This window comes from Peromyscus californicus, unplaced genomic scaffold (assembly GCF_007827085.1).
Source record: "Peromyscus californicus insignis strain IS unplaced genomic scaffold, ASM782708v3 Scaffold_1__1_contigs__length_55948999, whole genome shotgun sequence".
Lineage (NCBI taxonomy): Eukaryota > Metazoa > Chordata > Mammalia > Rodentia > Cricetidae > Peromyscus > Peromyscus californicus.
The window spans coordinates 18249627-18271616 of NW_026294492.1; the positions used below are offsets into that span (position 1 = coordinate 18249627).

General features: G+C 42.2%; 2 protein-coding genes across 7 annotated transcripts in view; one reads left to right on the forward strand and one right to left on the reverse strand.

Annotated features, from left to right (window-relative positions):
* The window catches only part of Itsn2 (intersectin 2), a 119034-nt gene extending 98349 nt beyond the window's left edge, over positions 1-20685 (reverse strand). For 2 of the 6 annotated variants that reach the window (XM_052745987.1, XM_052745984.1), the window contains exon 1: positions 20069-20554. The gene's annotated coding sequence lies outside the window, so the exon portion shown is untranslated. The other 4 variants (XR_008220143.1, XM_052745985.1, XM_052745986.1 and 1 more) reach the window with 4 other exon arrangements.
* Positions 20686-21236: 551 nt separating this feature from the next.
* Positions 21237-21990, forward strand: part of Ncoa1 (nuclear receptor coactivator 1) — a 336679-nt gene continuing 335925 nt past the window's right edge. The window contains exon 1 of the mRNA XM_052745992.1: positions 21237-21350. The gene's annotated coding sequence lies outside the window, so the exon portion shown is untranslated. The remainder of the gene's footprint in view (positions 21351-21990) is intronic.

Genomic DNA, 21990 nt, shown 5'->3' on the forward strand with positions numbered 1-21990 from the left:
AAGGCAGAAACAAGGAGTTCACCCAGGGCAAGCTGAAACGAAGCCTGGCACCCCATCTCGAAGAGAGGCAGTGGGAAGAGATGAATGAGAGGGGCTAGAGAAACAGTCAAGTGTTCAAAATAAGGAGAACTCACCGATTCTCTGGAAATGAGTGACTATGTAATAAAGGAGACAAAGAGACAACTCCCAGAACTACAGTCTGTGAGGCTGGGAAAACGGTGGCATAACCAGCTTAAAAAGTTAGCACTGGAGGAAGTCTCGACTAGCCATGACTACAACTACAACTTCCTTAAACACAGGACAATTCTACAAATAAATACAGCTTACTTCCTCCATGTAAATGGTCATAAGCAATGCAAGAGAAAAAAAGACGCATGACAGAAAGTTAATATCTGCTTGAACATGCAGTAACTGCTTCTGTCTTACTAGTTTTCTGTAATAGACAAGTTTTAAACAAGGGAGAAAGCTTGTCTAAAACATTATATATAACATACTATGTAACCATCTAAAGCAGCAAACACAGTGTCAATGATGACTAGATAACAGACCAACAGGGAAGAGAATCCCATAGACAGAAAGCCTTTAATCAGTTAAGGTCTAAACTTACAAACCATCTGTCTAAAACTTTTGGCTGGGTACCATGTACTCCATGAAGATAACAAAATGCCATGTGGTTGATAACTCAGTTATCACAGTTATAATCCAATGGACAGTGAGGGCAAGCCTCCTGGTGTTATAGAATCTTTTCCACCTTGTATGTAGAATTTACCTACCCATTCATGCATGCGAGCATCATACTGTAGCATTGATACACGTATAAAGCATTTGGCTGACTCCGGTAGCATCTGATTTTGGAAATAAAATTTGTGGGAATCAGTAAGCTTTTAAAGCATACCGTTGCATCTGTTTTAGTTACATTCATTTTCTGTCCCATTTTAGAATCATTAATTATACCATGCTTAACAATTTTCCTAGTTTACTAGCAGATGTTCAGAGAATAATAATTGGGGCTGGAGATGGAGCTCAGAGATAGGGCACTTGCCTAGCGCACACAAGGTCTTGGGTTCAATCCCCAGTGCTTCACAAGAAAAAAAATGTAATTGAAATTTTGAAAAATATGACAGATCACTTAAGTCTGTTTTACATTTTTAAAATAATTGCTAACATTTGCTTAATGATTTCTATTAATTTAATACACTTCTATTAGCAACCTACCATGTGTCATGTTCAATCAATATTCATTAAGAACCCAATATTCCAGATCTGCACACAGAGCTTCAAATGCCAGGTTCTAGGTACCCTGTAATACATTCCTGCAAATCCTTACCAGGCAGCTGTCTTACTTACTTCACAGACGAAGGAATGGAGAGGTTAAATCACTTGCCCAAATTCGGTGTCCAGAAACACTGTGGAGATTCCAAGCCTATCTTATGCCCATGAGCCTCCCTGTAGGCTTTATGGCACCTTTTCTCTCTTAAATGAATATAATAATGATGAAAAGTCATACGTTCTTACAAGCAACCAGTGAACTTAATACATTTTAGGGGAGAAGAAAAGTCTGCCCAGGCTGCCACAACACCAAAGGCTACATCAAATAAATGAGGAGTGCTGTTTCTGGCCTCTTGGCATAAAACTCTGAAGAGAAGGGTAACTAACCAGCTTCTCCTCAACTGTACTCTTCGTGGGTGTCCAACAAGCACCCTGTTCTACTGTGCAGAGAGGATAATGTGTACCGACGGGCAGTTGTGGTCGTGATCTGAACTGTTAAATACTGTGGAGAACTGGCAAGACACCTTTGAAGAAACCCTACCTGATGGATAAAAGGTATGAGGCGAAGACTCGTTTGACTGAATTTAATCCAAATGTAATCTGGAGAAGTCACCAAATATAATTTTGGGATTGGGAAAGTATGTGGTCCTGATGAGAGAGAAAAGTGGAATTGCTAGACCTAAAGTTGGAGACACTTTATAATGGGTCGTTAAGACACAGGAAAAAATTATAGTCATTTAAAATTAAAAGTGGCTCAGTAAAGATTGGGGGTTTGTTTGTTTAGAAGCACACAATTATAGAAAGGAAAAATTACAGCCATTTAGTCCAAAGTCCACCATTTTCAAGACAGAAAGACTAAAAGAGTTGTAGAAGCCCACAAGTTAGTGAGCAAAAATGGACCCAGACACCTCCAGTCCAGAGGATTGTTTGTAAAATCGTGCCCCAATCTCGCCACTCAGATCACTTTGAACTTTAACAATTTATAGATATCCAGGATCATCACTTGAGACTGAGTCAGCAGCAAGTCATTATGTGCATGCATTAGGAGAATCTTCTAGAATAGTTTTCCACCCTGAAATATTCTTACACAGCTACTACTAGTTTTGGCTTCCCCCCACAACCTCACTGATGCTCCACTCCTGCTTAAACTCTCCCAGGAATTACAGGTTAGACTCTAAGGTCACGGATGAAATATGGTGTTCTTCAGAACCTCACTCCAATCTACTGCACCTATCACTTCCCCGATGGATGTGGACATCAACCTTTCTGGAAACAAGGATGCTTTCCAGAAAGCATCATTCCTTCATAAAGAAGTGTCGCCTCTGCCAGTCATCCTGCTGGCTTCAATGACACCTTTTTTAAAGAACTCTCTCCTCCCTGGCAGTTAATCACCATCACCTACGTATGTCTGTAACACATGTTCATAATATTAATCTCATGTATCACACTGCACTTCAATTCCACATTATTCTTGTTTGCCTGTGTCACGTGCCCTAGGCAGAGGTCATTTTTATTTAGTTGGGTATGCCTAGTTCTTAAACCAAATTTCTTCCAAAGAAAATACCTTTAAATATTTGCTGAACAAGTTAATTTGGTAAATAAAATATATGGCCCACACAGAAACAAATGAACAGTAACAATGGCAACAAAGAAACCAACCAACTGAGAAGCAGGGAAGCAATGTCAGCTTGAACATGTCAGACTGGAGAGAGAGAGACGGCTTAGCAGGTGAAAGCACCTGCCGTGTAAGCCAGAAGACCTGTACGCTCGATATCCAGAATCCATCACAGGAGAGAACCAACTCCCCAAAGTTGTCATCTGACTTTGATAAGTGTGCCCTGGCCCACACGCACCCACACACAACCTTACATTATACATACACATGTGTACACACACATGCACATACACATTAGTAATAAAATAGAATTTTTAAAGATTGAATATATACAGGAGAGCTGGTAGGAAAGAAGAGGATCCAAACCGCCTCCTTGAAATCCTCCAGACATCAGAGATATGGATAGCAACCATACTGTCCCCTGCAACATGGCTCTTCTGTAACTGGTGGGGGATCTTTTTTCTAGTATACTTTTAGAGATAAAAATTTATTTATTTCTCATTAAATTCTGAGGCATTTTAAATTTTGAGTACAGAGGAAAACTTAAGATTCTTCAGTTCTACTTTGAATCATAATAGTTAAATAGTTGAAATAAATTTGACTAAAAGCCTGACACTCAAAAGCATGACGGTACAGTTCCTGAGGGCATGTATTTTAGATGTTATTGCATTATCATTTGTTGTGTGCGCATCTGTGTTTATGCGGTGGATATGGGTGCGCACACACAGCAGCAGTCATGTGGCGGTCAGGACAACTCTCTTCTTCTGTCATGGGGTCCAGGGGAACAAACTCAGGTTGCCAGGTTTGGAAGTGGGTGCCTCCATTCACTGAGCCAACTTGCCAGCCAAGGCGGCTTTGTGTTTTGAGACAAAGTTTTGATATGCATCTCAGGTTGGACTAGAACTCATGATCCTTTAGACTTAGCCTCCAAGTGTGTAAGATACCACCTGGAGCAGTGACGTAAACCAACAGAGAAGCTCTAGGAAAACAGATGTGGATGTTAAATTTGGGAGACAAGTTGAAACATCAACGAACTTCAACTGTGAGCATACTTAATTTGACATCTTTAAAAGACATGTTGGTGTGAGTGACCAAGAAAATGGAAAGATCTCTGTTTGAGCTACAGACCCATATTTGATAGTCACTGGGGACTGGGTACAATTACAATCATGTCAGGAAAAGAATGTATCAGGAACAAAGGAAGCCAGGCAAGGTGGCGCATGCCTTTAATCCCAGCACTCTGAGGCAGAGACAGGGATTGCTGTGAATTAGAGGCCAGCCAGGTCTATACAGCAGAGTTTCAGGGTCAGCCAGGTCTATATAGTGAGACCCTGTCTCAAAAACAAACACAGAAAAAAAGCGTTCCAAGGAGGAGTTCACATTGCCGAAGGATACACAGATAAAGGCTACGCTATTGGTCTTAGCAACCTGTCAAGTTCAGTTCCAATTACAGTTCCAGTGGCTTCAAAAGTCACACCGAAGTGGATTATGCAGCAAAGGGAAGTGACATGTGGGTGACTCAAGAAATATGTAGTTGCTGGGCATGGTGGTGCATGTCTTTTAATCCCAGTACTCAGGAGGCAAAGGCAGGGGGATCTCTGTGAGTCTGAGGCCAGCCTTGGTCTACGTAGTGAGTTCTAAGACAGTCAGGGCTACAGAAAATGACCCTGTCTCAAAACAAAATAACACAAAGAGACAAAAACAAAGAGAAATGTTGTTAAAGAAAGAAGAGGGGTGGGAGGAGCAGTACTGAGTTTTCAAGAAGGAGAAGGCGGGGCTAGACGGTGGTGGTGCACTTGGGAGGCGGAGGCAGGTGGATCTCTCAGAGTCCAAGGCCAGCCTGATCTACAGAGTGAGTTCCAGGACAGGTTCTATCTGGGAGGTGGGAGGGGAAGAAGGATTAAGGAGGATTATTGTACTTACTTTTTAGACAGGAAAACAAAACTATTTTCCTAGAGAAAATGAGAATCTCCAAAAGAAGTTAAAAGAAATATTATCTACGTAAGTGGAACTAGATAGCTCTTGGGCATAAAGTTACAACATGGGACAGAATTTCTGGCTCTGGAATAAAGTTCAGGTATGGCAACAGGAATGATACAGGGATTCACAAGTATAGGAGCTGGAAGAGAGGAACAGAGAAAAAACAGATTTCCTTCTGCCACTCTTTTTTCTTGCCCTCTCTTCAAAGGGCAGGGTTGAAGACAGACTCATTTCTTGGACTCTCCAGTATCTAAATGCAAATTTCTTTTCTGAGACTGAAAATGGGAAGGCCACATGCAAATCAGTTCCCAAGAATCAGCCAATCACCTATACATTCAAATCAACCTTTGCCCTAAACTGTCAGACATTTGTTAAATGAGTGAATGGAGGAGATATAGACAAAGGTAAGCAATACCTCAAAAACAGAAGACTCCTGTAGTCTGGGAAAATAAATGATGAATTATTCACACTTGATAAGTAACAACACAAGGAACCACAACACCTACTGATAGAAATGTAAACAAACACAACTTTATGTTTTTGAAAAAGCTTAAAGACTACACATCTCCTCACACACATATTTAGTCAAAGTCCACTATCAAGACAGCAATCATTAATAGGTTTGAATATATTTTTCCAAATATTTTCTTATTTACATACTAGGGAACAATTAGAGAGAAAGAGAGAGAGAAAGAGGGAGAGGGAAAGGGAGGGAGGGAGGGAGGGAGGGAGAGAGGGAGGGAGGGAGGAAGAAAATAAAAAGAAAAAAGGAAAGTGTACACTTATGTGACATGTTTCCAAAGATGAATCCTACCCATGGAAAGTGGGTTAGAGTGTATGAACATTGCATTTTAATAGATATTACCAAATAGCTTAAATTCTACTTCATCTATAAAGTCTCTCAATATAGCCTCATGGCATAATACCAATAGATGAGGCCCAAATACAAACCCCTAACTCTGGTTTAATTCGGAAAAGACATTTAGACTCTTTAGCTCTTGTCTCTTAACTAAACTTCCTATCCCAACAAACATAATTGCAAGAACACACTACATTGAGCTGGGCAGACAATTTAGTGGGTAAAATGCCTGGTGCACAAGCATGAGGCATGAGTTTAGACATCTAGCACCCACGATGTGCCAGGCATGACAGTGGGGCCTGTGACCCCAGTGCTGGGGCAGGGTTGGGGACAAGGAAATGTATCCCAGGAATCCGAAATGACAATGTCCTGGTTCAGTGGGAGACCCTGTCTCAATAACTAACGTGGACACAGGAAGACACTATTGTGTGTGACACACACACACACACACACACACACACACACACAGCTGCACACAATCTGAAACATGACATTTTATTAAGTAGACAATAGGGTGTCCTGCAGACCTCTGTTGTGATAAAGTACCCTGAACTTAAGGGTACTTTAAGGCAACTTAAGAAAGGGTTTACTCTGGTTCAGGATCCTCCCGAGAGCTGAGATTGTAGGCCTGCTCCACTGTGCCCTAAACTAGGTATCTTCCATATATTCATCTTGTATATATTAGTCTACGGGAAAAATGAAAAATGTCTTTTCTTTTTACTCTTCTCTTTTTAAAAAGAAACAATAGAAATCAGTGTTAATATAAGTATAAAATGTCTGGGATCTTTTATACTTTTTAATTATCTTCACAATCCAGTATATATTATTTTATAATTATATTAGTCCAAGAGTAATGGGAAAAAAGTCAACTCAAGACAACGTCAATGATGCAGGGTCTGTCCACATATGGGCATGTACAGTAGGATTTTTTCAATGCTAGCAAAACACTGTACAGATGAGATTTAAAAAAAATTAGTCCTCAGTAAGATCTAAATAATTTTAGTTTATGGACTCTAAATTTCAATAATTCTTGATAAGTTAGATTCATAATAAGTAGTAAGACACAAATACCAAAGACTGGGAACAGAAGAACAATAGCCCTGAGAATACTGAGATGAATTGCATGTTGGGTTTATCACCCATCAGGAAAAGGCTCATGACCTGATATCTTGGACCATAATGGAGACCAATATCTAATCCAAAAATTTTCAGTAGTTATTTTCACTGTGAAAATATTCTATGTAGTGGCTCACCAGAAGTACAAAATATATCCTCCTGAAGTAGAACCTTCATACACTGCTGGTGGGAGTCTGTCTCCACTGCTTTAGAAAACAATGTGGAAAGCTCCTTCAAGTGTTAAACATAGGTTGTCATAGAAATCAGCAATTCAACTCTAAGCATAAGCTTAAAAGAAATACATGTTCACACAAAAACCTGTACACAACTTCTTATAGGACCATTATTCACATTAGCCAAAAAGGTACAAACAACCCAAATATCTATCAAACAACAGAGAAACAAATGTAATCTACACATATAATAAAAGACTATTTGGGCATTAAGGAATGAAATGAGATCTCTTTCCTTTTTTTCCCCAGCAAGTTATATAAGAGTCTTGACAGAGTCAAGACTTGACAGAGTCTAGAATCATCTGAGAGACCAGTCCCTGAGCACGACTGTGGAGGATTATCTTGATTTCAGTAATTAAGGTGCAAAGACCCACCCACTGTGGGTGGCACCATTCCCTTGTCAGGATCCTGAATTACATAAGTGATGAAAAGGGACTGAGAAGCAGCATGAATTCATCACTCTCTGCTTCCTGGTTGTGGATACAATGTGATCAGATGCTTCCCAAGCATGTGCTACTTGGACTTCCCCACCAAGGTGGACTGGACCATTAACCTTAGGACCATGAGCAAGAATAAAACCTTTCTCCTTTACGTTGCTGTTGTCAGGGTATTTTGTCAGAGTGTGTATGGGGGGGGGGGGAATCTAAGATATTGGTATATATAAACGCTACTGATTTTTATATTTTGATTTTATACCCTACAACTTTACTAAAAGTGTTTATCAAGTCTACACATTTTCTAGTAGTCTGTGGGATCTTTTAGGGAAGAATCTGAGAATAGAAATAATTTGTTTTTCTCCTTTCCCATTTGTGTTCCTTTAATATCCTCTTGTCTTATTGCTCTAGCTAAGACTATATGAGTAAGAGTGGAGAAAAGTGAGGAACCCTCGGGCTTTGCCCAATTTGAGTAATGTCGGCTACAGGTTTGCCATATACAGTCCGTGTTATGTTTAGATACGTTCCATCTATTTCTATTTCCTACAGAATTTTTATCATGAAGGCAATGTTGAACTTTGTCAAATGCTTCTTTATCTATGAAGTTGATCATGTGATTTTTGTCCTTAAGTTTATTTATATGATACATTTGTTGATTTGAGCATGTTGAACCATCCTTGCATCCCTGGGATGAAACCAAGTTGGTCATGATGTATAATCTTCTTACTACATCCTTGAATTCAGTTTGCAAATATCTTGTTCAGGGTTTTTACATCTCTGCCCATCAAGAAAATGTGTCTACACACTTCTTTTGGTTGTGTCTTTATCCAGCTTTGGTATCAGGGCAATATTGGCATTGTAATTAGTTTGGTAGTATTCCTTGCCTTTCTATTTTGTGAATAGTCTGAGACATGTTGGTATTAGATTTCCCTTCAAAGTTTGGTAGAATTAAGCAGTGAATCACCTGAAAATACATTACTCAAATAGCTTCAAAGAAAAATGAGAAACAAACAATCTGGAAGGCAAAAGACCTCTACTGTTCCAAAACAGCTGTGATAGATGTATAACTCGTGAACTAAAAACCATAGAATTAGGAACTTTAAAATGGTGACATTTACTGGAAATGAATTAAAAAGCTGTTATTCTAAAAAATCTAATATTCTTCACATTTCATACAATGTGTTTTAAGAGTCTAGTCTTTATTTACAAACCAAGGCTGAACTATCTACCCCTCCCCTCTGCTTCTCTCCTAGGTACCTGCAGAACTACCTACCTTGTTGGTGACATTTCTACTTATGAAAGCTTTCTTTCATTTCCATTTCTTCATGTACATAATAACTAGTATTCTAACTTCTGTTTTCAAACTTGCCCACCTCTATAAGACTGTCAATCTCTGTGATTGTCTCTTCATTTTCATATACCTAATATCCAGCTGTCAGCCATAAGGTACATACTAAAATATCCTTTAAGCACAAACTCAAAAGAGATAGCATACTTTCAATTGCACAGAGGACAAGCAGGCTACAGTTACTTTGAAAATAGATCACCTAACTCGAGTTGAATCCCAGTACACATACTTTGCAGGTTTTTGGTCTTATCCACAACATACATAGAATTTCTTAATCCATGTGTGTAGCTGGACCAAACTGCAGGGTTACTTTAAGGCTAATATATCATATCTGTAAAACATTTGGCACGTTGAACGTTCATATATAATAGATATTATAATTATTAATACATTATTTCAAATAGTTATTCATCTTTATTTCATTGAAGCAAATTAGTTATGCAAAAGTATTAAGAAAAAGAGTATGTTTTTGACCCAAAACACTCAAAGCTAAAGCTAAATCTCTAAAAGCTTCTAATGTTACTAACAAATGTTAACTAACAAAGCAACAAGAAGTCAAGAGGGCCTAAAATGATGAACTAATACTGACTGAGTACTCAACTGCATGCTGAAGCCTGAAACCACTTATGGAGGAGCCAGTCAACACCCCTGAACAAGACAATTCACCCACACAATGGGGGGACACACCTAAGAATAGCATGTGACTCATCCTCTGCCCAGAAAGGAGGGCAGGCCACTCTGGAGCCTAGTCTTATTTGTCTTGTGAAGAGTAAATATTTAAACAAAACCATTGACTCGGGTTGGATAAAATGTATGCAGGGAAAAACTTGAATAATATGCTCGACTTTCAAGTAAAATGTGACTTCTATGAAACAATTTAATTTTCAAAGTTTTAAACCTTTATAAGAAAACACAAAGGAAAGAATAAACAGTCATTGACAAAACTATTTGAAAGTTGTGGGGGTTTTGTTTTGTTTTTCTTTTTTTGTTTTTCGAGACAGGGTTTCTCTGTGTAACATCCCTGGCTGTCCTGAAACTCACTCTGTAGACCAGACTGTTACATTTATTAAGAGATAGTGAGATTAAGCATGTACACCCCTTTGCCTTTACAGATCTGTGCATAAATATTACATAAAATATCCACTTTTTTTTGTTTTGTTTTGTTTTAGAGACAGAGTTTTCTTATTTAGCCTTGGCTGGCTAGCCTAGAACTTGCTATGCAGACCAAGCTGGCCTCGAACTCACAAAGGTTCGCCTGCCTCTGCCTCCCCAGGGCTGGATTAAATGAGTGCATCAGCATACCTGGTAAATCTCTACTTTTTAAGGAAAAGGAAATGCAGGTTTAACGAGACTGTTACATCCTAGATCCTAAGCAACAAAATCTATGTTCTTAACTTCAACGTGCAAGGCACATGCACGCGCGCGCGCGCACACACACACACACACACACACAAGGCATTCACTCGTGTACTCGAAGTAGACACTAAAATATGACTATCACTGGAAGATAAACTTGGAATATATTTTTATCTTACTAAGTTTCATCAATTGGCATGTACTACTTTCATAAAGAAAAAAATATTGAACAGGTGTTGTGGAGCATGCCTGTAACCCAAGCCTTTGAGAGGCAGGGGCAGGGGGAATCATGGTAAATTTGAGGCTAGCCTGGTCTCCACAACAAGTCCTTGGCCTGTCTCAAAAAAACAAAAACAAAAACAACAAAAAATTAAGCTGAGAAGTAGTTAAATTTAAGAAGTTTAAAGACTTGGAAAAGTATTTATATTAAATGACATAAACTATATCGTTAATATAGAGAAAGTACATGCCCTCTTTCAAGACCAGCCATCAGTGTATCTCAAAATTAAACTAGTAAATTAAGAGGAGAATGTCTCTTATCAAAGACAGTAAAACAGAAATGAGAAGCATAATCTAGGCTGGTAAGAAAGAGCTGCCATCTATGCAAAAGCTCTAACCTCAGAAAACCGTGACTGTCACAAAGACTCCAAAGACAAGAGCTCAGGGTTTTTCTCTGGGACTTTTGGCAAAGGCTTCCAGTTCACCAAACTTCCCCAAGTGTTTCAGAATCTTAGCCAGATAATGTCAGAACTCTGAGTTCTTCACTGTATTAGTAAAAGGTCTAGGAAGATAAATTGACCCCTGTTCTATGGAGTAGAGATGGACACTCAGAAAGAAGACTGAGAATCCTGAACACTATATATAAAAAAAAAAAAAAAAAAAGTATACTGGGTCAGTTGGCTGGAGCAATGTGTGCTTGTAATCCCAGCTACTGGGAAGGTATCAAGTGGGGAGGGGGTGGGGGGGGGTCACTACTTGTAGCCAGGAGTTTGAAAACAACCTGAGCAACACAATAAGACCCTTTCTAAAAGTAAACAGAACAAAACAAAACAAAAAACCCACACAACCGAAAGAGAAAAAACCCACACCCTTACCCACACGCACACACTGGGGGGAGGCAAGCAGGGCTTTCTTCCTCGGCTCTCCCAGAAGCAGGGCTATACTACTCAAAGTCATCGCAAACAACTCACTGCACACATAACTGGACCTCACAGTGGTGTTCTCACTCCGATTCAGTCTCTGGATGTCTCCTCTTTTCCTACTAGCTTTCAGAGCAGTTTCAATGTAGCTTCCTCAGTCCAGGTTTCCACTTCATATACTCTGGAAGGAGAGTCACTTCTTTCTGGTTGTAAGGATGTGCACGTGTGTGCGCAGGTACTCAGCTTTTTATGTGGGTGCTGGGGAGACAAACTCAGGTCCCCATGCTTGTGGAGCAAGCCCTTTAGCAACTGGGCCATCTCCTAGCCTTCCACTTCTTGACCCCACCAGCATCACGTGAGCACCTTTAATTCAAGTCAGTGTACCTGCCCAGTCATTAGATGGGTAAGAAAAGGGAATGGAAAACAAGAATGCACCAGAAGTCAGGCCTGCATGTAAGCGCTATGGGAACAAAAGGCCAGAAGTGAGTACCTGACTTCGCCTTGAGAAACTGGAACGTTATTAGATGAGTAATCTCAGAGGAAATGACTCCTAAATTGAGGAATGAGTACCAAACAATAGGTCCAGACAGCAGGTTACTGCAATTTTTAGGACTGAGAACAGAAACAGGCAAAGGCAGAGAGGAAAAACCTAAGACTTTAAAATTAGACAATGTCAAGGCACATGTCTTTCATCCCAGCACTCGGGAGGCAGGTAGATGCTGTGAGTTCACGGCTAGGCTGGTCTCCATAGGGAGTTCCAGGACAGCCAGACAGCCAGGGCTATATAGTGAGACCTTGTCTCAAAAAAAAAAAAACCAAAAAAAAAAAACCAAAAAGGGTCAAAGGAGCTAATCCCCCTAGGGGATGTTGTAAAAATTAAATGAGTTATTAGATGTAAAACACTTAGCATATACAGCATATACTTAGCATAAACTTATGGAGAAGAGCTACAGAGATATTAACTACCATCATTATCATTTTTCTTAAATCCATAAACAAAGCTAAAAAACAAACTTGGAAAAATGTATAACTATCTGGAAGATATACTATTCTTAACATACAAAGAATTCTTAGAACAAACAAGAGAGCTGGTGATATGGTTCAGCTCTCAGAATGATTTTCCACCATGCACAAAGCTTCGGGCTTGACCCCTAACACCACACGAATCAGGAGAGAGGCACATGGCTGCAATCCTAGCATGAAGGAGGTGGGGGGAGGTGGATCAGAAGTTCGACATTATCCTTGGCTACACAGTAAATCTGAGGCCAGTCTGGGCTACAAGAGACTGTCAAAAGAGATCAGAAAAAAAAGGAAGGAGAGGGAAGGGGAAGGAAGAGAGGAGAGGAAGGGAGAAATGAACAAAGTAAACATGCTAATGAAAAGGCAAAGAAGTGGAAATGAACGTTTTTCAAGGTAAATGGAAAAAGGAAGATCTGATACTAACACTCAGAGGAAGAAAAGTTAAAGCAGTTTTAATGGGTTAGCGTAGTTTTTAAAGTCAAAGCTTTCAAGAATGTGGGGAAATAAGATGGTTTCATTTACACACTCACACTAATGAATTTTCCTGTAAGGTGACCTGGTAGCATGTTTACAGGGGCAGTAAGACGTGTCCAGACCTTTTGATCCGATGTCTACCACTTGAAATTTATTCTGGGGAAATGCTCACAATCATGAACACAAACACAGCTACAGGATGCGAACTACTACGGCAAGACATAGATTACACGCTACCTTAATGCTACAGAAGCAATATGATAGCGATCATAAGCAGAAGGGAAGGTCAGATCCAGATCCTAGGTCTATGGCTTATCAGTGTGTGACCCTGGGGAAGTTATTATCTTCCACTTGCTCAAATTCCTCAATTCTAAGGTTCTTACAGACAGTCTGAAGAACAAATGAATATATGCAAAGTGTCCCCAAAATAACGAAGATATAGTTACTGCTCTATAATGTTAGACACTATTACTAATACTTGGTAGTAGGGACGCACTATTCACCAATAAAAGTATATTGTGGATAGGTGCATAGTGGAAACAGAGCCATGTTTTGATAAACATTATTAGTAATCTACAAAGAAAAGTCACTGAACGAGAACTGGGCATGTAATCCAAGGAAAAGCACTTGCCTTGCATGCTCAGCCTCAACCCCCAGCACAGCAGGAAAACACAGTACATGATAACACACAGAACAACGTGACAGGTCCATCGTCTGCACAAAGTTCTAGGATGAGATCTGCGGAAACATGAGCGATGGCTATATCTGGATAGAATCATGGTCTTTGAGTTTCCCTACAGCGTTCCCATCTTCTTTTTTTTGATTTTTCGAGACAGGGTTTCTCTGTGTAGCTTTGCGCCTTTCCTGGAACTCGCTTTGAAGACCAGGCTGGCCTCAAACTCACAGAGATTCACCTGGCTCTGCCTCCTGAGTGCTGGGATTAAAGGCTTGCGCCACCACCGCCCGGCGCATTCCCATCTTCTACACAGACCATTTATTATTCATCATAATAAAAATAGTACACAAAAAAAGTCAATAAAATTTAAACTCAAACAATACAGTGCTTTTAGGAAAAATCAAATGAAATGCCCCTTCCACACTATTTGGCAAATCTCTGTTTTAAGTGCACAACTACGTGGGGGGAGGTTTTTTTCTGATTTCAGTAACTAGAAGAAATATCAACAGATCTGCCAGGCGCTAACCAAATAAATAATAATAATAATAAACCATCCTAAATATGTTATCCTGAAATACAAATAAACTTACTTATATGAAGGCTACCATTTATTTACTTGTAAATGTACACTATGGATTTTCTTTGGTCTAGAGTTCCTTGATCACTTTGAAGATAGCAAATTTACTTCTCCCAATTACTACACACATACACACACATACACACACACACACACACACTCTCACACACTCTCACACACTCACTCACTCCAGACACTTATTTTCTGCCTTAACTTTCTCCACCGTACTTGGCAAACTCTAAGTTCAACACATTTTATTGTCTTCTCTTTTCCTGAATTTAAATGTCACTATGGCAGGACAGGGTTGTATATTTTGTCTACTGGCTATAGTAATCATTACACTGGACATTTCTTGCAAGAAATCATGCAATATTTATGAAATGATGGATTGAGAGAATGAATTCCATGCTATGAATTATGAGTAACTTCTGCTGTCTTTAACTTTCAAAGAGAATCAAGGGAATAAAGAAAAGAAAGCTGATACACACTACGCAGAAAGACAAAGATGAAGAAAAGTTACACCAGTGAAGAGAAACCCCAAGATGGACATAGGAATGAGCGGCAACACCCTGCTTTTTTAAGAGGGGGTTGCCATCAAGCTACAAAAACTACAAAGCCCAGGTCCTGGAGAGTACTACCAGAAAAGGCTGGTAAGTTTTGGCTGGTTACCCAAATCCAATCCAATGACTCTTTACACCTCAATCACCCAAGTTACTCAGTTCTTGGAACCCCAGTGCACCCCCATAGGAACCAAGATGTTGGAAAGAGGAAGTAGTAACTCCAAGTCACAATTACTAGAATGGACGAGGGGAGGGCAAGGAAAATTCAAATACAAGTTGTCTCTGCAGCAAGACAAAAATCAATTTATAAGCATTTCACTAAAAATTTAGCAGTGCACGCCTTTAATCCCAGCACTCGGTAGGCAGAAGCAGGTGTGAGTTCGAGGCCAGCCTGGTCTACAGAGTGAGTTCCAGGGTAGGCACCAAAGCTATATAGAGAAATCCTGTCTCAAAACAACAACAAAAAAATAAATAAATAAATAAATAAAAAACAAAATAATTAGCAGTGGAAAACCTAAAATGCTCTAGTGAGAAGGTTTCTTGTCTACTACTTGGGTTTTCAGATCTTAATTCAGTGGGTTAGAGAAGCAATACTACTTTACAATCCTACCTAACCCACAGCACTCTTGGCAAGTACGCTGGTTAATACTGAGGGTCAACTTGACAGGATGTACAAGTACCTAGGAGATCAGTCTCTGGCCAGGCCTGTGAAGGATTACCTGGATTAGGTTAATGAGGTGGGAAGCCATGCCCTGAATGTGGACTGCTATTCCGTGGGCTGGGGTTCTGCACTTCATACAAAGGAGAAAGATGGCGGAGCATGGGCATTCATCTAGTCATCTCTCTGCTTCCTGACTACCTGTCTCGGCCTCCTGCTGTGATGGACGACACCCTCAAACCATGTGTCAAAATGAACTTCTCCTTCCTCAAGTATTGTTTTCGTCAAGTATTCCATCACAGCAACAAGGAAAGCAACTAACGGAAAATGTCGATAATCTTTGAAGGGATTACTTATAATCCCTAAGGATTATTTCATGATTACTAAAAAGCAATACCACCGAATGTTACATAAATCATAATAAATTATAAGATTTATTAACTCGACCTATCTGGTACTTACATTAAAGCAGTCAACTGACAAGAGCCACAACTGCACATTAGATGGAAGACGGAGACGGGGGCAGAGACTCCAAAGAGCGGGAAGAAAATGGCCAGGCAAAGGCTTCTCCTGTCCTAAAGAGCGGTGTGAACCCTGCAGGCACCTTAGCTGACCAGCTCTCTCACTTGTCACGATTCTCTCTCAACACCAGCCTCTTCCTAGTCAAGCAAAAGAAGAGCTGAGCGGCCTGGATGGAGTCAGAGGCTCTGGAGTGGTAACACACAGTAGCGGAACTAGGGAGCTAAAGGGGCCCAGGCTCACATTGCACCGAAGGTCAGATCCTGTCACCTATTCTCCAGCCTTCTCATCCGCTTCGTTCTGATGCTGGCTAGAAACCGAGTACCACAAGAAAAAGCTACTGGGTTGGGGATTTAGCTCACTGGTAGAGCGCTTGCCTAGCAAGCGCAAGGCCCTGGGTTTGGTCCTCAGCTCCAGAAAAAAAAAAAAAAAAAAAAAAAAAAAAAAAAAAAAAGAAAGGAGGAAAAAGCTAGTTTCTTTTGGCATCATTAGGATAAATCACAAACCATAGAGAGACACAGAGAGAGGGAGAGACTAATTAGCTTGAACTCTCTCACTGAAGCAAACTGGACGATAACAGGTAACTTCTGCTAAGCACCATCACTAAGCACTTTACATTATACACAACACTATGAAACGGTACTGTTATCATCCCTGTTTTCTAGAAAAAACAGAAATTAGAGAATTAAAGAAACTTGCTTAAGGTCATGCAGCTATTTGGAGCTGGAGCTGGGGTAAAGAGCCGATACTTTTATCCAACATAGTTAGAAATATACACACAATTTTTATTAAACCAGACTTTTTCTCAAATGAATATGCATTCATAATGAAAAGGATCCAGAAAACATAACACAAGTGGTTAGTTAAATACAACAAGTTAAATGTCTACCATCTGGTTGTAGACCCCTAAATGTCTGCCATAATCACGGCTGAATAGCTGTACAGTAAATAACAAAGTTATTCAGTGTCTAGGTATGGCTGTGAAGCTACATTTTAATTGAATCTCTCAAGACAAAACACTGTAAATGAAATACACTGCACTCTTAGAGCTATAAAAAATACATTATTTCTCAGGCTATTCACTGTCATATTTCTGCTCCGTTTCCTCCCTTCCTCCCCCATTTCCTCTCGGCCTCATATCCTTTAAAGCCGGTTCAGTTCCTCTTTCTCAAGAATACCTATATGCACGCCCACTTTACCCAAGAGAATGCTAACATCTGTCTGTGTGCAAGAGCTGTAGGATGGTACAAACTTAACAGAAAAGAGCCAAGAAGTGGAAATACATTCTAATGTATGATCAGTTTTAGATCTATGCAACTGCAGAAATAACTGAAATATTCTTGTTTTTTTTCTATTTCACACTTGGAATCCGCTTTTAACAATTGCCATACCCCAAAAGTCTTCCCTTGTTTAGCCCTTTTTTGCAAAATAGTTTTTCCAAAAATTTTCCGTAAGTATGGTATTCTTTTAAATACAAAAAATAAACTCCAAACAGGTTGTTAGACAACAAATATATCATATTTTAGTAATGTAATTATCATATCCTGAATAACATATAGAGCCCAATGTAAGTGTTTCACAAATAAACATGTAAAGCTTCTTCAATGGGTGTGAAGGTGTACATATGATACCAGCAGTAGGTAGAATGAGGCAGGATGAGTTCGAGGCCTGTCTGTGCTAAATAAGGAGACTCTGGCTGTGTAAACTGGGGACTCCAGACACAGGTTGGTGGTGAGCACTCTTCTGTCCTCCCAGGGAAACCTGCAAACCCTGGTCCTGACAGCCCCTTCCTGGAGCTGACAAAGCCAGCTCATCCTCTCCTAATGTAAACCCAGCAATTCATTTGTGTATACACATACACACACACACACACACACACACACACACACACACACACACACACTAAATGCCCACACAAATTTGTTTTACCTGAACCAAGATGTATGTACAAGAACATGGGTGCTAAAGTTAAAAAGAATCCTAATCTGAAATGGGATGCTCATACTAATTATTAACTCTGAGACCTAGAGTAGTTAAACTCTAATTTAACATTTCACTTACCTATCTGACGGGAGGACATTAATTACTTCCAAGGACTTCATACACTTTAAGTAATCATATAAACACTGAGCACAGGCTCTAAAACTAGCAAGTGCTCTATAAATGACCACCACGGGAAATACACTGTAATACTAAAGGACATTTAGTTCATGGCGAACAATACATGTTCTTTTACTAAATGATGGAACTCTGGGAAACTCTATATTAAAGATGAATTAAAACTGAAAAGAGACCACATGCACCCTGATGGCAGACAGCATGCTCAGAATGTGTGAAACAGTTGGTCCACTCCCTAATACACACACACACACACACACACACACACACACACACACATACACACACACACACACACACACCTTTACACACAAACACACACATCCCTAAAAGTTCTAAGATTATATAAGAAACTTTCCACTTTGTAATAAGAGATACAATAACTACAGGATAAAATGACAAAGATAAAGAAAACCTTGAAAGCTTCTAAGTTTGGGTAATGGGTGCATGCATTTTATCTTTGTAAAAACACGTTTCTTTTTTAAGTACAAATCTAATCCCCTGAATGTACATGTTTCTTCATATTCAGGAGAAATCAGGATTTGAGCCTGGAGATGTGTTGACCAATGGTATCTTTCCATTCAATCGTTCAATATTGGTCAAGTTTTCACTAACCATTTTACTTTTCATTATAAAGGTGAACAAAGGGAATGCTTCAATGCATTAAATGTTTAAAAACATGCAGATTTTTCAACTGCATATCAATATTACATCAAACAGCAGCAACACACATTTTTTTCCTGTATCCTTAAAAAAAAAAAAAAAGATATATTTTCACTTTGCTTGCTTAATTACGAGGCAATCATAGGAATAATCAATCCCTAGCCTAAAGGTAGCACATCAGTTTCTACCATTGGTAACTGAATTTTGCAGGCCTACCATCAATTCGTTTCAAGTCTGTAGGCGATGTTTCTGGATTGCTTTTAGGTTTTATCAGTGATTGACAATACAGCAAACCTTCGGAGAGAAGTTAGCAATTTCTCAGAGGCTGAAGCAGTTTGGCCTCCAGTCCGTGCTACCTAAATTAAGCTAACAACACAAAATTCCAAGTGACGACTTGCCTCCCTGAGTAAGCAATGAACCCTTGTGAAACGGACCCAAAAAAAAAGCATGTAGTAAAGCAGTAATGTCTGGGCTAACTTCAATTCCTATTATAAAGTAGCTGGCTCTGTCCAAAACGTTCCTATTCATTAGGAGTCCAAGTTTCAAACGAACATATTGGTCACGGGCAATCACTGACCACCACAGCACACGATCAATACGTGCAAACAGCGTCTCTCTGCAGAACGAGCGCCCCCCCTCCCTGCCCTTGCAGCCTCAGTTTCCCCAGTCACTCTGCACCGGCAAGGCGGCGTCTTCTCTCCCTTCCTTCAATAAGCAGTGAACTTTACTCTGGCTCCCGAGGTGGTTGGTTCCCTTCTCGCCCGTGCTTTCCCACATAACCCTGGAAGTGCACGACGCGGAACCGAAGTCAACGCTTCCCAATCTCCCAACTTTAGCTGTGAAAACGCGAGCCGTGGCGGCGGCCGCCGAAGCATCCGCCCACTGTCCTCCCGTGACTCGGGCTACTTTGACGCACCGGGATGCGGCTCACCTGACACTCTGCACCAACGCTGACCAAGAAGGGGAAGGGAAAAACCAAACCAAAAAAAAAAAAAAAAAAAAAAAACCAACTAAGCCAAAATAAAATGGGTCTCCAAGGCAACGCGCACCCAGGTGCCCCTAAGGAAAAGCCGGGGACCGCGTCGATCCCCCCAGCCAGAGGCGGCGGCGGCGGCGGCCGTCACCTGCCAAGCGAGGCCGTGGCGAAGGGGGGGATCCCCCTCCCCGGGTGTCCGGGCCTCGGAGAGCAGCGGCCCGCCGGCCCCGCGGGGGAAGGGGGCAGGAACCCGGGGCCCGAGGTTTCCGCCCGGCGCGGCCCGAGCGGAGCCGAGCGCGGCCGGGGCCTAGGGCGGGGGCCGCACGCGCTCCGGAGGAGCGGGCCCGGGAGGCGCTCTGCGGCGGCGCGCGGCCCGTGGAACCCCGCGGGGGAGGCGGCGGCGGCGGCGGCGGTGGCGGTGGCGGCGCCCGCACCTGCCCGCCCCGCAAGCCCCGGCCGCCGCGAGGGCTTCACCCACCTGGCGCCTGGCGCGCGTCCCCGCGCGACCCCGCCGCGCGCCCCTGCTCCTGCTCCTCTTCCGCACACCCGCGCACGGCCCGGCCGGCCGACCCCCCTCGCTGTGCGGGCCGCCGCCGCCGGGTCAGTCAGTCCCTCCGTCAGTCAGTCCCGGCCGCAGCGAACCTGTTGCGCAGCCTGTCACGGCCGCTGGGCTCCGCCGCCGGCGCCGCCTCAGCCCTACAACAACATGGCGGCCGCGGCCTCCGCAGGAAGCCGGGGGGCGGGGAGGCGAGCGACGGGCGGGCGGGCGGACGGGCAGGGACTGCCCGCCCGCTCGCCGGCTCGCCCGACCGCTCGCTCGCTCGCTCGCTCGCCCACGGTGCGCGACACTGCGTGGCGTGTTTCTGTTCTCCTTCACCACCCCGGGCCCCGGGGAGCCCTGGACCGCGAGGGCGCTTTTCTCTGCCCGCAGCGTCCCGAAGCCCCGGGGCTGACAACCCTTCCCGGAGCGGCTAAGACCCACCTGGCTCCTCCTCCTCCTCCTCCTCTTGGAGGTGACAAGCGGTGGCTGAGGGGGACGTTTCCTGCCACCCTGGACCCCAAGGTTTTTGGAAAGGGCCAAGAGATGTCCAGGACATGGAGCTTGCTCGCTCGCTCTCTCTCCCACTCTGGAACCTGCTTCTTAATCACTCTTCGTTGAGGTGGGAGCTAGCATTCCCCGAGACTGGAGAACTGAGAGGTGCAAAGGAGTTGCCTCCAACTTCAAGGCCGACCCTTCTCGACGGACTTCCCTAAAGGAGTTCACCACACCCAAGAATCAGCCACATTCACCTTCACACACACGCACACACACACACACGATCCAAAACAAGGAGCATCCCTAGCCCTGTTCACATGCAAGAGCAAGCTCCCCACAGGAAGACTGCCCCAAGATCTTCGGCCTGCAGAAGCTAGACGACATTCTTACCCATCGGATGGGAGAAAGTCAAATTCAGAATTTCTTGCACCCTTTTCTATTCTGTGGACTCCTCACCAAGGCCAGACGCAAGTCACCGTTCGCTATCTAGGGCTAGCCGTTTGACGAAGACAACACTCCCCTCGACCAAAAAAAGGCTTTCTTGAGATTGGGGTGAAGAGATGATGGTTCCTAATGAGCCAAAGAGTCGGGAGGCGGGTGGTCTAAGACTCAAGGTTTTCGGTTTGAGCGCACTGTGCTGAGGTGTAAGACGCACCACCTGAACTGGTGCGTGTCTGGGATCCCTGCATTCAAGAGGCTGAGTCGGAAGGACCAGGAGTTGGAGGTCAGTCTAGGCTATATATAAACTGTTTCGAAAATCCCATAAGTAAATGAATGTTTTTTCAATATTCAGATCCCTAGGATTTCTGTTGAAATGTGAGAGATCTGTGTAGATCAGATGAGCCCAGGGCTTCATTTTTTTTTACCTGTGTGGGCAGATGAAGGTATCAAGTCTAACTTGTAAGTGACCGCTGCAATGTTCAGGCCTGACTGAACTGGACAGCCAGCTCTTGGGAGGAATTTAGAAAACGTTGATGGTGATAAACAGGCTTTTCTTGCTCTCACAATGTTTTTCTTAACTCTTCGATTAGGACTTGACCAAGACCTGACAGACAGGTCCTGAGCTTCCATGACACAGAGACACCTGACTCCTTGATATCAGTCTAGGCGGTCCCTCACTTCCTGGGGACCAGTTAATAAGGCTTCTCCCTCTATAAACAAGCCACTTGGGTTAAGAAAAGCACTCTTAAGCACCTGTTACCATGTCCATCCCAGAGCTCCCTTCCCATGCCCATATCCAAGCGTCTAAGCCTCAGAATCCTTCTCACCACAGTACTGTAGAGAGTTGGCCTGTAAGGTAAAATTGATTTTTGATTCCTAATGGACAGATAGTTAATCTCCACTTCCCTCCCATCACTGACTAG